This window comes from Sorex fumeus, unplaced genomic scaffold, assembly GCF_029834395.1.
Source record: "Sorex fumeus unplaced genomic scaffold, SorFum_2.1 ptg000039l, whole genome shotgun sequence".
NCBI classification, from domain to species: domain Eukaryota; kingdom Metazoa; phylum Chordata; class Mammalia; order Eulipotyphla; family Soricidae; genus Sorex; species Sorex fumeus.
This window is the reverse complement of record NW_026606096.1, coordinates 3,134,355-3,145,508: the sequence shown is the minus strand read 5'-3', so window position 1 is coordinate 3,145,508 and position 11,154 is coordinate 3,134,355.

The window sequence follows — 11,154 nt, the reverse complement described above, 5'->3', positions numbered from 1 at the left end:
GATGTGCTTTTTACTTACTAATCGTCCAAAGTCCCTCAAACTCCTGCTGCTGAAATGTTCACCGTGAAGACGGCAAAGTGGAATCATGATCTCTTTGCGACACTAAATCAGGGACAGGAATTCAAGCCGCTGTCAGGGCTGGCTCACGCCAGCTTACCAAGGCCAAGGGTTGAATGTTCACCGTGAGAGCTGGTTGGTAAACAGAGCCAGTATTAACCATCATTGAGAGGCCGGAGAGATAGACCAGGGATTACGGCACTTTGCCTGGCATCCTGCCACCCTGTTTGATCCCTGGCACTGTATAACTCTCTCCTGAGCACCGCCAGGGGTCACTTCTGAGCACAGAGCCAGGAATGACCCCTGAGTACTGCCAGGTGTGACTCATGAAAAAACAAAAATTATAGAAATTTATTGAATTTATACAAAGGTCATACTACTGAGGTAATAAATATTTAAACATAACGCTTCTGGATCTTTTTCTGTTTGCTTTGATAGCTATTTTGGTCTGTTCCCTCTGGATGAAGGACATCCTCCACAAAGGTGCACTCTACGTGTCTTACCCATCCCCACTGCCAGCAGTAACTTGTTGGCACCCAGAGACAAGTCACAGTGGGAGTCTTTAAGCCACAGAGATTGGCAAAAGCCACAGACGGTGGCTTCCCCTTGCCCCAAGAGCAGGTTGACAACATTTACCAGCTCCCCGCTGCTAATAACCTGGGTTGATTGCATCAGAAGTTGCTGGGGAGAAGAACAAGATAGATGTTGTTTTTCCTTTTATTTTCTTTTTCGGTCACACCCAGCGATGCACAGGGGTTACTCCTGGCTCTGCTCTCAGGAGAGTTGATCCCAGCACTGCAGGATGCTTTCGAACCAGGGTTGGCCATGTGCAAGGCAAACGCCCTACTCACTGTGCTATCGCTCCAGCCCCAGATGTTGTTTTTCTTTACTGATAAAAGGCACTGTAGCACTGTCCTCCCGTTGTTCATTGATTTGTTCGAGCGGGCCCAGTAACATCTCCATTGTGAGACTTGTTACTGTGTTTGGAATATTGAATACATCACGGGTAGCTTGCCAGGCTTTCCCATGCCGGTGAGATACTCTTGGCAGCTTGCCGGCTCTTCGAGAGGAGCGGAAGAATTGAACCCAGGGCCGGCCGGACCAGCTGCGTGCAAGGCAAATGCCCTACCACTGTGCTATCGCTCCAGCCCCTGTGCTATCGCTCCAGCCCTGATAAAAGGCACTGAATCTAAAGATTTCTAATATGTGTGTGAGTGTGTGTGTGTGTGTGTGTGTTCAAATTTTCTATCTCCTGTAGAGTAAAAAATAAAAGTTTAGGTCTATTTACAAAAAGCTATATCTAGTGCACTATTCCAGCCACACGTGTGTGTATATGAGTGATATGTGCTCTGAGAACCAGCTCTGACCTGGACAGGCCTGTGGGGACAGGAGGAGAGAGACCAGGCACCCTCACCCTCAGTCTCAGCCTGCAGGTGACATATTTAAAGGTCACTCAGGCTGGAGAGATGGTACAGGAGTTGAGGTACTTGCCTTGCACACAGCTGACAGATTCGATTTCCAGTACCACATACAGTCAGCGAACCCTGCCTGGAGTGATCCCTGAGCACTGCTGGGTGTTTTTTGTTTGTTTGGAGGCCACACTCAGAGCTAACTCCTAGCTCTGTGCTCAGGTGCCCTACGTGCTGTCCCGTCTCCAGCCTCAACCACTGGGTGTGGCCCCAAAACCCAATAAGCAAGCAAAGGAATTTCACCTTACCTCAAGGAAATTCTGGAAGTCATGTGACTTTGTGTAAGCTTTTAAGTACAATACGTCCTGTTACAATTTTTTTTAAAAAAAACGTGCTAGAAAATTTAAAAACCTCCTTTTAAGCAACTTAGAAATGGTTCAGATGTTTGGCATGTACTAATGTTCAGAGTCTCCTGCCCCCGCACCTGGCTTGCACGCAAGGTCTCATGCAAGGCATGCACGATGCCACTGCCTAATGGCTAGTATTTTACAAGAAACAAAACTTATGCACAACTAAGGACGATTCCCTTTGTATGTAATTAGGTGCATACGCTTTGCATGCAGGAGAGAGGTCAGAGAGATTTATTTTGTTATTTTAGTCACACTGGAGGTGCTCAGGGCTTATTCCTGGCTCTGCATTTGGGGATCACCCCTGCTGGGGCTCGAGGGACTGTATGGGGAACCTGGACTCGAACCAGGGTTTGCTGTATGCAAGGTCAGTGCCTTCTCTGCTGGACTATCTTGGTCCCCAGATAGAGACTGATACCATTTTTCTGTTCCGGAGCAAGGGTCTTCTTTTAAGAGCTGCTCCCAGCTTCCCCTCTGCTCTTTGGATGTGGGAATCTAATCATCAGAGCCCTCCGTGCATTCACCTGTGAGTTCTTTCACACAGGATCCGTTTATTTCTTCAAAAAAGGCTGAGCACCTGTTACATTCAAGGCGCTGCTCTAGGAACACAGGTGCAATAGAAAACGTGTTGGAAGCCCTGTGGTTGAAGCAATTGAGCATGTCCCTGAATGAGGGATAATTGAGTGCCATCAAAAACCAAAACGCAGCAGCAAAAGCCTTTCTCAGGAGGAACCAGTTGTGTGGAACCTAAGAGGTACACAGGAGCCATTGTCCAAAGAGCTGTCAGGCAGAAGCTCGACAAGTGCAAGGGCCTTGGAGTTAATGTGCTGTGATAGCTGTGCACCGTGTGCTGTGGGACATTGCGGGCCGTCTGCTGTGGTACCTGTACACTAAGTGTGCTGTAGTAGTATCTGTGGACTAAGTATGCTGTGGGATCTGAGGACCGAGTGTGCTTGTAGTAATTGAAGACTGAGCCTGTTTGAGAACTGGGAGCTCTCGTTAGGGTTAAGGGCTTCAAGGAAGGAGCAGAGTGGCAGGAGGGAGAGTGGTATCAGGGACTTGGTTACCACAGGTCATGTAAGCTATGGTAAGTGTCCTACTGTTAGCTTGTTTTTAAATAACCCTGGGAGAGCTGTGAGCAGGCAAGTGACAGCATATGTTCGGTATATCATATATTCAGAAGTATTACTATCACTTTGGTGTGGAGAAAAAGATGGGTACTCCAGCAAGGGTGCAGCTGTAGTAAACCACGTGGAAACATGGACACTTCGGTAGCAGCAGTAAAGTGACTTGTTTGAGGTGCGTTTTGAGGGTTGGGGAAATAGCTCAAAGGGCTGGAGCACATGCTGTGCATGCAGCAGCCCTGGGTTGATCCCAGCACTGCAGGATGCTTCAAGCACTAGCCAGGAGTAGCCTCAAGCACTGCCAGTAAGTCAGAGAATAAAGATGCATTTTATTCATATTTGTTTATGGGCTCCACCGGTAGTGCTCAAAACTTACTCCTGGATTTGTGCTCAGGGATCACACCTAGCAGGGCTGGGGGACCATATGGGTTCCAGGGATCAAACCCAGATCGACCGCATACAATTACCATACCCATTGTTCTCTTTGGCCCTAAATAAAAGTTTTATTTTGAAAGATAATTTGCTGATGGATTGTGTGGGGGATATCACTGTCACTGTCACTGTCCTCCTGTTGTTCATCAATTTGCTCGAGCGGGCCCAGTAACATCTCCATTGGAGACTTTGTTGTTACTGTGTTTGGGATATCGAATACGTCACGGGTAGCCTGCCAGGTTCTGCCGTGCAGGCGAGATACTCTCGGTAGCTTGCCGGGCTCTCCGAGAGGGGTGGAGGAATCGAACTCAGGTCAGCCATGTTGGCTGCGAGCAAGGCAAACGCCCTCCCGCTGTGCTATCGCTCCAGCCCATGGGGGATATGGAAAGATGAATCAAAGATGACCCAAAGGCATTTGACTTGAGTTACTGGGTGTATGATGAAGCCATTTAACACCTTCTGTTTGTTTTGGGACCACACCTAGTGATGCTCAGGGGTTACTGCTGGCAGGCTCAGAGGACCATACAGGATGTCAGGAATCGAACCCAGGTCGACCACATGCAAGGCAAGAGCCCTACCCACTGGACTATTTCTCTGGCCCCCCAAGTTAACAGCTTCTGGAAGGCAGTGCAGATACTCATTCTGCTTTATGCATAGATTCTGTGATGCTGTATTCTGATGCTATCTTGGCAGTCAAGAAACTTGGTACAGGGTTTGGGGAGGTGGTTCCAAGTTAGAGCATATACTGATTGTGGCTGTGTGGCCCCCACAACTTAAGAATGAAAGAAGGCTGGTAAAGTGAACCTTAAAACAGTGAAGTCTGAAGATCAGAGCCGGAGAGAGCTCAGCGGACTGTGCATAGGCTGAACACGTGCAGGAGTTCCAGGTTCACTCCCCAGCACCACCAGGAGCAATGCCCATGCCCAGAGCTAGGAGTAGCCTCTGCCAACCACTGGTTGTAGTCACGCAGACAAAAAGAAGTCTGAAGGTCTACAACCTGATGCAGACAGTGGAACTCAACAGATGACTCGGAAGTGAGTGTAGACAGGTGGAAAGCTTGAACCTGGAGGCTCTGAAACAGCAGCAGGGCAGATACTGTGAGCCGGAGGACTCAGTTGCAGAGCAGTGGTTCTGGGGAGGCCCGTGGAGAGCAGCACAAGGAGGAAGTACCCAGGGCCTGCAAGGTGGAAGCCACCCTTAACCAGAGAGGGGATTCGTCATATCACAGTCCACTCCAAACACATGCGAATCATACAATCAGCACCCAACCCCCTGGCTCTGGCGACTGTGCTCCCCATTCTTTTTTTTTGGGGGGGGTCACACCTGGTGATGCACAGGGGCTCATGCATTCAGGAATCACTCCTGGCAGTGCTCGGGAGACCATATGGGATGCTGGGAATTGAACCCGGGTAGGCTGCATGCAAGGCAAGCGCTCTACCCACTGTGCTATCACTCCAGCCCCTATGCTTCCCATTCTTGTCCTTCATTCTGAAGGAAGACATGTCCCAGCCCCGTCATTTTGCTGGGAGTGCTGCAGCACTCGGCAGTGGCAATCGGCATGAAATCTTGGACTGCTAATGACTCTCCAGCTTACGGAGTCATCGTGGAAAACTGCCAAACGTTAGGGCATGAGTTTGCCATCAAGTGCTTCTATGAAACTGTGATTGCAAAACAGGTATTAATTATGCCTCCCGAGAGAGAGGACGTTATCAGCAGTCAGGACAGTTAGAAAATGCACAGAAACGGGTCTGTGCTTGGGGGGGCCATACCCAGCTATGTTCAGGGCTTCCTCTGGGGTCTGTGGTCAGGAGGGCTGGGGAGCAGATGAGGTGACAGGGATTGAACATGGATACGCAAGGCAGCGGCCCTACCTGCTGTACTATCTCTCCAGGCCCAGGCTTTTAAAAACAAAACAAAACAAAACAAACAACAACAGCAACAACAAAAAAAGCAAAGACAATGCTTAAAGAACTTTAGAGTCCTAAACATTACAAAATGAAATCTCCAGGAGTTGATGAGTTCCCGGACTTCATGGACTCTTGTTCTAGTAACATCTGAGCAAAATGGTGAGACTCCAGAGTCCTCACCAGGTGACCAGTCCTTGTGCTGAACTGCTTGCGGTCAACCGAAGTAGAGAAAGACCTCTAGGGCAGGATGGTTTGTTCCTGTCAATTACAGAATCCCAAACTACTTGGGACTACTACCACCTTTTCAGAAAAAAAAAAAAAAAACTCACACAGCAAGTCCTCCGAAATCGACTCTTTATGCAAACAAAACCAAAACAGGTTGTGGGGGGCCACTTTCTCCTAGGGCTACTATCATGCTCTGGACTGTCCCAGGGGCTCCAGGGGTGGCTAATTTTTACTCCGGGCCATTTTACAGACCTCCAGGTAGGGCAGTGTCACCTATTTTCACTTGCTCCCCACTCCCCCACCACACCCACTACCATGTATATTTCATCAGCCCAATTCTGAAAAGGTTTGACTTCACTTGCTATATAAACTGAATCTCTTTATCTCTAATCTCAAAATTTATATGAAAAAATAATGCCCAGAGAAGTAAGGTGAATCATGTTTTATAAAGGCTAAAAGAACCTAATTCAAATTAAAAACATTTTAAGGATTATGGATACATTTTACTAGTATTTTTAAAATTTATTTTAGGCATGGGCTGGAGTGATAGCACAGCAGGTAGGGTGTTTGCCTTGCATGCAGCCGGCCCGGCAAGCCAGGTTCGATTCCTCCATCCCTCTCAGAGAGCCCGGCAAGCTACTGAGAGTATCTTACCCACATGGCAAAGCCTGGCAAGCTCCCTGTGACGTATTCAATATGCCAAACACAGTAACAAGAAGTCTCACAATGGAGATGTTACTGGTCCCGCTCGAGCAAATCGATGAACAACAGGAGGACAGTGCTACAGTGCTACATTTTGGGCAGGGGGAGATAAAACAACAGGCAGGGCACTTGCCTTGCGTGCAGCCAACCTGGGTTTGATTCCTAGCACTGCAAATGGTCCCCCTGAGGGATTCATTCCTAAATGCAGAGCCAGGAGTAAGCCCTGAGCCAGGAGTAGCACTGCAGCACTGTCCTCCTATTGTTCATCGATTTGCTCAAGCAGGCCCAGTAACGTCTCCATTGTGAGAGTTGTTACTGTGTTTGGCATATCGAATAAGTCTCAGGTAGCTTGCCAGGCTTTGCCATGCAGGCGAGATACTCTTGGTAGCTTGCCAGGCTGAGAGGGGTGGAGGAATCGAACCCGGGCCGGCTGCATGCAAGGCAAACGTGCTATCCGCTGTGCTATCGCTCCAGTCCGAGAGCCAGGAGTAAGCCCAAAAAACAAACTGAAGGGGGCTGGAGAGATAGCACAGCGGATAGGGTGTTTGCCTTGCATGCGGCCACCCTGGTTCGATTCCCAGCATTCCATATGGTCCCCTGAGCACCGCCAGGAGTAATTCCTGAGTGCAGAGCCAGGAGGAACCCCTGTGCATCGCCAGGTGTGGCCCAAAAGGCAAAAACAAAACAAAACAAAAACTGGAAAAACAAACCACTTTTTTTCCCCAGCACCATGGTTTACAAGACTGTTACTGGTGTGGTTTCATACATACTTCCCAGTATCAAAGCTTCCACTTACTCCTCAACCTTCAAAACTTCCTGTTCTCAGCTTCGGCATTTGTTATTCCCATTTTTTAAAAATATTCCATATATGAAAGAACATTCCATGTCTGTCCCTCTCCTTCTGACTAACTTCAGCACGACTCCCTCCAGGTCCATCTGCCCAATGTAGCAGCAAATTGCATGATTTCATGTTTTCTTTTCTTTTTTTGGGCCACACTTGGTGTTACTTAGGATTTACTTCTTACTCTGTGCTCAGGGATCACTCCTGGCAGGGCTTGGGGACCACATGTGGTGCCAGAACCAAACCCAGGTTGGCCTCTTGTGAGGCAAACAGTCTCCCCACTGTTCCATCTCTTTGGCCCCAATTTCACCTTTTCTTAAAGCTGAGTAGTATCCACTGTGTACATGTACTAGTTCATAACCCAGTCATCTGTTTTTGGATACTTGGCAGGGGAGGGCAGTCTCCAGATTTTGGCAATTGTGAATGGTGCTGCAATAAACACATGAACATAAGAAGTGCATTTCTGAATAGAGCGTATGGGGTAGATGCCAAGTAGTAGAACTGTTGGATCACAAAAAGCTCAAATTCTAGTTTTTTTTGAGAATTGTTCAAACTGTTTTCTGAGAAGGCTGGACCAGTCAACATTCCCACCAGCAGTGAATGAGGGTCCTTTTTTCCCTACATCCACACCAGCACTGTTGTTTTTGTTCTCTGTGATGTGTGCCAGTCTTACTGGTGTGAGATATCCCATTGTTGTCTTGATTTCCATTTCCCTGATGGTAAGTGATGCAGAGCGTTTTTTCATAAACCTTTTGACTTTGTTTGTCTTCTCAGAGGAAGTTTCTGTTTATCTCTTCTCCACACCCCATTTTTGATGGATTGTGGATACACATTAGAAGCAGAAGAATTTCACATAACAAATAACTTTTCTAGCTAGTTACCTTTTGATTCCTTTTTATAACAAGCACTTTACAATATCCCCCTTTATCCCACTTTTCCTCCCTTTCCCTACACTTCTATCTACAGTAGAGATAGAAATGAAGCTAAAAGCAGGTTCTGATGGTTATCACGGGAAAAAATGGACTCTTCCCTTACTTCTATTCCATAGAATAGATACAGAGACTATATATTTAGAGACTATATAATTACCTCAATGGATGCAGGAGAAAAATAATCAAGTCAGAAATCTCTTTGTTAAAAATATTTATTTAAAAAAATACAATTGTTCATGTCTAGTTGCACATATATCTATTAACATATCTATATAGTTTTGAACTTTAGTAAACTGCTATAGTGCTTTTGAAAGCCAGCTTGCCATTGTACAAAGCAAATTCCTGTCAGTTCTTACATAAGTTTTTCTTAACGTATCATCTTTCTTAAAAGGTGCATATAACCACTGCAGAATTTAAATGAATTTCTGCATAAAACTTGAAGCAACAGAAAAACGATCAGACTGATTGCAAACTCTGAGCAGCCCTCCACTCTGTCTGGGAAATCACTAAGCAGGTATTTCTTTAAAAGCAGTTTATTAGAAAGCTCTCCAAGTGCCAGCGAGGCCTCCTCTTCCCCACCTATCTAAACCCGTAGTTTCTTTACCACATACAAATAAATTCAAGACACTAATTCTCCTAATCAACCGTTCCCAACGCCTTTTGCTTCCCAATGGTAAGTTGCACAGCTCAGCTGGAAGATACGGCAGTTTCTCACGAGTTGCATCAACAATTAACGTTATCTTAATGACAGCAATTACACACAATTATAATTGCTTTTTTTAGGAAAAGAAAATAAGGGGAAAGTGATTTTAATACTCTAAAGTATTTGGAATTCTTCCTAATATAAGTTATACTGAAATTAAGCTAAGTGAGGAACGACGCTGTAACAGTCACTCCTTTCTTTGGGGGGCTGTGCACGTGCACTGCATGTAAGTATTCCACGCACACAAAAGTGAAGGATGTGGAGTACTAGGAAGAGATTTCATGAAATCAGGAAAATAAGCCAGGAAGTCTCTGTTTTGCCAGCAAGATGCTGGGGCATTGAGGAAAGCCCCCTGTGGTCTCACTTCTCCCAAACTAAGACCCGGGTAGGAGCGGAACACCCTGTCATACACCTAGGAGGAAACCGCTGTTCTTCCGAGTTAGACTTGGCAGGTGAAAATCCTCCATTGTTTATTAGTGCCCGATTTTCAACAGTGCCACGTGTGAAAACTCATGTGAGATCACAGTTCATTTTTCAAAACACAAAGTCATACTTTCTTTTAGCTAAATTTGATTTTCTGTTGTATAAATGGCATAATTCTAGAAACCTACTTTTAGTCAAAAATTTGATTAACCAAACCAAGGCTAACCCCGAAGCACAATGATGGGACTAGATTTTACATTTAATCTTCTTGACCCACGAAGATAAATGAAACAGCTAGAAGGCAAAGGTAAAGAAATGGAGAGGCGTGTGGTTGGAGAAGGTGGAAAGGCCAGACCTGAGTAGGCCTTGACAAACCAAAATTAACTATATTCACTTCTTCCCTATCTGATAAATATGCACCTCAGTTCACTAATACCTATAGCGTCATTCAAAAGACACACTGCTCTACACTACAAGCAATGAATGTAATGTACACACAAAGGCCACTGATAATACTGCCCTCAAAAGCAAAATATATGAAATGTCTTAGAAGGGGCGATGAACCCCCACATCACAGACATACGTAACGATGATTAAACAGAAACTTAAACTGGGACCGTTTACAAGCCGAGTGTAATTCGTCAACTACAAATCATTTAGAAACTCATATAGTTTTAAAAAGCACAATACTGAAAGCTTGCAAATGACTTAAAAACATCCTAGCCAAAGGAGCATGCCTTTCCAGAGCCTAGGAGAACGGCTTATTCAGTAATCCATTTTATCCCTTTGCCGAAGGCTTCAGTTCCAGAAAATAGAAACAAGAAAGAAGAACCTACTTCCCTCACCCTCCCTATGCTTAAGCTGAAATTAAACAAACAAAATTATCATGAAGTGCTTCCAGTTATTAAAAACAAAACAGTGCTGCTGGGGCTGTCAGAGCACTTGCCTGGCATGTGTGAGCCCCTGGGTTCAGTTCCAAGCACACGCACGCACGCACACACATGCATGCGCACACGCACATACACACACGCACATACACACACACCACACACACGCACGCACACATGCACACGCACACTGGGGAGATGGCTCAAAAGGCTGGAGTGCATGCTTTACCTACGAGAGCCCTGGCTTTGATCCCCAGCACCACATGGTCCCCTGAGCACTGCTGGCTGTGCTCCCCCCCTAAACAGTGCTAAAATAATGGTGCCCTCAAAGTGCCAAGTGATTTCCTGCCAGCATATGGCCTTCCCACTCCTGAACTCTAGAACCCTGACCCCACACAGGGCATGTTCCCCCCCCCCACCCCCCAGAAGATCCCAGGGTCAACATCCTGGGAAGAGACAAGACCCAGAATTAATCTCTTATGAGATGTTCCCATCTCAAGACAAAGTTGAGAAAATTCAGCCCAACATACTCTCACGCTTCTGCTTCTTATGTGTGTTACCAGAGAACAAATAGCTACAGTGTCAGAGTTTCTTGATTGTTTCATCCATTCTTGGTGAAATCTGTATTTTAGAATGCTATTTCTAGTACAGACCTCCTCTCTGGAAATCTTAGCACCCACATAAGCATTTTCACAAAAGCAAAAATAGAAATTTTGTGAACAGACAGCTTCACTTGCTGAAAGACTAGAACAAAAAGAATAGTTTAAGAGGACTGTTTAGAATATATCACATTGTATTTCTGAAACATTGGCAAGCAATTTGTCTTTAAGGCCTATGAGTCTACATTTTTATAAAAGCTGAAATGTGCAAGGTACTGATTCTTAAAAAGTGAGAACTGCAAAGTGCAGCCTATTTTTCAGTTTTAGTATATAAAATAGCCTATAAGCCACCCTGAAGGATGAGTACTGTGCGCTCCCTTGGAAAAACATGTTTACTGGTACAAGAACAGAAAAACATACTCAGTTTGTTAGTACATATGTGCTCAGCCAATAAATCAGAATGACTTGGAAAGAAATACTCTAGTCTACCAAAACTTAAAAAATAA